This window comes from Silene latifolia, chromosome 10 (genome assembly GCF_048544455.1).
Source record: "Silene latifolia isolate original U9 population chromosome 10, ASM4854445v1, whole genome shotgun sequence".
Taxonomy (NCBI): Eukaryota; Viridiplantae; Streptophyta; class Magnoliopsida; order Caryophyllales; family Caryophyllaceae; genus Silene; species Silene latifolia.
The window spans coordinates 122395047-122399766 of NC_133535.1; positions in this window are offsets into that span (position 1 = coordinate 122395047).

Here is a 4720-nt window from a genome sequence, read left to right on the forward strand (position 1 = left end):
AAAGGCCGCTCCCTCTTTTCCATTATCAATATCTAGCCACGGCTCAATCAATAATTGAAGAATGTTGTATTTTTGGGTGGACTTTCCATTAACATTCAAGAAGGACTCGAGGTAGACAAAGTCAAGTTCGGTGAAGTGGTTGGCTCCTTTCCTAGCAATTAAAGTATTGGCCACAAACTTGTGCCAAAACCTTATACCCGGATGGTGAAGGTACAAGGCATGCCACTCCCGAAAGGAATTGAATTTACGACCGGTTATAGCCTTCCATAAGTTCGAGTCTCTACCTTGTACTCCCTCAAGGAGCTTATGAACTCCATGGTCAAAGAGGGGTAAGTCAATTCATTCATATCAAAGAGGGTTTTCAACCCCATAGACTCGAAAAATGCTCTAGATTGCTCAAGTACACCCAATTTTTGCAAAGTATCTTGGCAAATAAACTTGGTAGCTAAAACTTTCTTTTTGGCAAGGGATTGAAATGCAAGCCTATGTTTGTCGGATAAAAAATTTACCTCCGGATAGTCTAGCAATTGTTCCGCAACCGGAATAGAAGGGGTAGCTTCCTCAAAGGGATTGCCGATTTCTTGGGCTTGCTCCCTTGGTTGAGCTACTACCAAATCTTTTGATGCTAGAAGAGTTTGTTGCCTTTTTGACAAATTTGGAGTTTTGGGTGCCTTAGTTCCGCCTTTAGTCCTTGCCATTGTATGCTCCTTATCAATTTGATATCAACAAACCAAGATGTTTCTTGAATGCTCCTTGATTCTTCAAACTTCAATCAATTCCTCAATCAATTAGGGATTTTTGGATTTTGTCCCAAACCCTAGAAATTTGACTCAATTTGTGAGAAAATTGATGATTAAATGGTCTTTTGTTGATGAAAGAGTAATTTAATTGTGATTTGAGCAACTTTTGTTTTGATTGTAGTGAATTTTGGTGAGAAATTGATGTTTTTAGATGAGGGGATTGAAGGTTGAAGTGAGGGAAAATGGTTGTGTTTGTGTTTGAAAGAGGTAAATGAATTGGGAAGAAGGGAAAATCCCGTTTTTTGCTAGGTATCAGGTGTGGGACGCGCGCCTTAAGACTAGAACGGGCGGATTTTCTTGCAGGAAATTTTGAAAGGGGCAAAGCAGGATTGGGACGCGCGTCTTGAGTCTGGCTCGAGTGAATTCTGGCATGAGACGCTCGGTTCAAATTTGGGACGGGCAGATCTTTCTCCAGTTAAATCTGATAAATTTGAAGCCTCCTAGGACCCACGACTCGAGAATAGGACGGGCATCCTGAGGTTGGAGGACGAGCGTCCTAATGTCAGCTCGGGCAGATCTTCTTACAGGAATTTTACCAAAACTTGAAGCTTCCCAGCTCCCACAACTCAAAGCCAGGACGGGCGTCCTGATGCTGGAGACTCTCGTCTCAATGCTGGCTCAGGCAGATCTTGCTTGTCTTGCTCCTCAGCTCCCACGAGCTCAGGTCTGCTCGTGGGGATTCTGTTCCCGCGTCATTCCTTCTTCCTTTCCTTGTTAATTGTTGTGGATTGCACTACAAAGGCTTGGTTAGCCTACGCATTTGCCATCTCCACACTTGTTCAAACACTATGATACGTCTGTCGTATACCTATCAAAATTAAACTAACTAAACTAACTATATAGCTAGGGAAGTCAGATCGATCTCCTCAGGGAGGCAAGGTATCTGTAAAAGTCCGTCTATTTGGTCACAAATGTGGGTGGGGGGGGGGGGGGGGGTTGTTTGAATTGTTTCTAAACTAAAGGTTTAAAGGAAGAGAAGTAGAGAAAAGAGCAGTAAAAGCAGGAAAATAGATTTAAACTATCAAAAAGAGAGAGGTCATGTCAGGAATTCGGTTCACTACGGTAGTCCAGTGACTCAACTGTAAACAATTTAGACAGATTAATGCAAAACGGATATGGAAAGGTCCTTTTGGTCCACTTTCTATTCTAAATTACCACTAACTTAACTTTCATCCTCGTCAGGGTAGTCTACTGTTCATAGCAGGCCTATTTAGTCCAATCTTTCGATCTAGGATTAATTTTAGCGAGATTAAAGGGATGACTCAGAAGCGTGCACTCAACTAAGTCGGTAAAATACAATTAAATTGCTATGGTGACAGAATCTCACAATTAATTTGTCTAACCTATTTACTACATTGTCACAGTTCTACCGTAGATCCCCTAATCCCAACATGAATTAGATTTAGCTACTCATATCACTATTAATATCAAAACTAATGACAAATGATGAACTAACAATAAACATAATGAAATAGTAAATAAAATGCATAAAAGTAAATTAGGGCAGAAAGTAAATGAAGCAAGGCAAGAAATTAAAGCAAGCAAAAGAGAGATTATTATTAAGAAAAGAGAAAAGGATTACAATCGTGCGAATCCGGCGTAAAGAACACAAAATCCGAGCAAAACAATCCCGATAACAAAGTTACAGAGAAAGGGAAAATGTAACGTAATAAGTTTTCTGTCAAAGCTAAACTGAATGATTGATAAGATAAAAGATGATCCTAATGACCTAGTTAACATAAGTTTAAATAGAAAACAAAATAAGTCCAAAAGCTAAAACAAGCTTACGGGCTAATTAAAGCCCACGCCAGCAGAAACTACTCGATCGAGCAAAACACCAAAACATCTAATCGATCGAGTAGAATAGTTACTCGATCGAGTAACCCTCTTTTCAGCACCTCTCGATCGAGCATAATAACCACTCGATCGATCAAACAAGGCCATAGAAACTGCTCGATCGAGTAATAATACCACTCGATCGAGTCTTCTTCCTTCAAATCAGCCCAATCTCATCACCGACTGCCTCGTAAACCGTGCCTTCACGCATTCCAATGCAGTATCTCACTCAAGAAAATCCCGTCTCCTCTAAATGCATGCAAAAAGGACAAAAAATGGTACGATTCCACTACTTTCGCGTTCATTTCTACAAAATGGACAAAACGAACCAAAGTAGCCAATTCGGGGCATAATACTATATAAACAGTACAAAAATGCATAGAAATACGTGCTGAAATAGGCTAAAAAGACTATATAATATGCACGTATCAAATCTCCCCAAACCGAACCTTTACTCGTCCTCGAGTAAACTAAAATGCAACTAATGGAACGGAAATGAAAACTCAGAGCTAGCTTAACTTGTCTACTTGAACCAATTTAATGCAACAAAAACTAACAGTTAAAGTTAAAGCTAAGCAGTCAATACGCAAACGAGTTATAAGCTGTTCAGAAATATAGCCAACCTATCGACCTTGCAAGACCAACAAAATCGGACTCTCTCGTGGTCACTCTTCTCTCATGAAGCAAAGGGTGAAGGTTATATGTAAAAGAGAGAAGAAAAGGCAGACACTCACCTAACTGCGACCTACATAGCATGCATGCAACAAAATGAAAGACAATTCAAGTACTAATGCACACACTCCAACCAATAATGTCCGTCACAGCCGAGGGCTTACAAATAATAAGGGAATAGTGAGGTTCAGGTGAGAAGAGGCAAAACAAGTTATGGTAATAAGGAGGTAAAAGCGTCAAGCTAGTTCCTAACAGGACCATATAAGACCATCCGAATCTCAACTGACTGAAAAACTAAGTACAAGTACCCTTCATTTGGCACACAGCTCACTAAATTCATACACAATCTCCTCAAAAATGTAAAATAAGAATGGAGGAGTTAGACGGTCACAAACTTTCCTTTTTTAAACACCGTCTAAATGAATCAAATAAACCAAACTTTTTCAACTTTTTCTTTCTTCCTTTCTTCACGTTCACTGTACACGTGATTTTTTTTTTTTTTTCATTTTTCATTTTTTTTTTCTTCTTTTATTTCACGTTTTTTTTTCTTTTTCCTCCCTCCTCTATTTACACCAACTCCATACAAATAAATACGGGCTTGACTAAGCAGACTTAATTTTGGATGTAGCTAATGGGTCAAAAAGGCAAGTTTTGGCTTATGTGGAGCTAAATGGGTGAAAGATATAAGAAAAGGGGAAAATTTGCAAGCACCTCCCTGCATGTGACACCAACCACAAACCCGAATATGTCCATTTGACAAGAAATTGAATGTCATAAAAGTGCAAAAATGATGAACATGCTATGCAAGGAGTACTACTCTTAATTCCTAATAAACTGGTCATGAATGTCACCAGTTATGGGCTCTAAAACTCAGAATTTATTGAGTAGTTTGCCAATTTTTCAGGTCAAGTCTAAACAGTCAGCTATATTTGAACAGAAACTCGTAGATTATGCGTATGACAAAGCTAATAACTATCAACAGAAGTGCAAGGCTCAAGTAAAATGACAAGTTATAGTGCATTATCATCACAGAAATCTACCGTTCCGACTTAACCTATATGCAAAAATAAACGTGAATATTTTTGGGTTTTTTTAAAATTTTCTATTTTTTTTTTATTTTTTGATTTTTTTAATGAAATAAATAAACAATGCAAGCTGAAATAAATAAACGTGAATGCAAAACAAATGCAAATGCAGACTCAAAAGGATGCAATACCCTCCCCAAACCAAAACGGACAACGCGCTCGTTGTCCTCCAGCATACACCAGCAGATATATATAGGGGAACAGGAATATACAACCAATAAAGAATAAAAACAATGAAATAAAAAGGAGACAAAAATAAAAGAGTAAGATATACATACAAAACACGAACTTCCCCAAACCAGCCAGAAAACTGGGGAAGTGAATAGA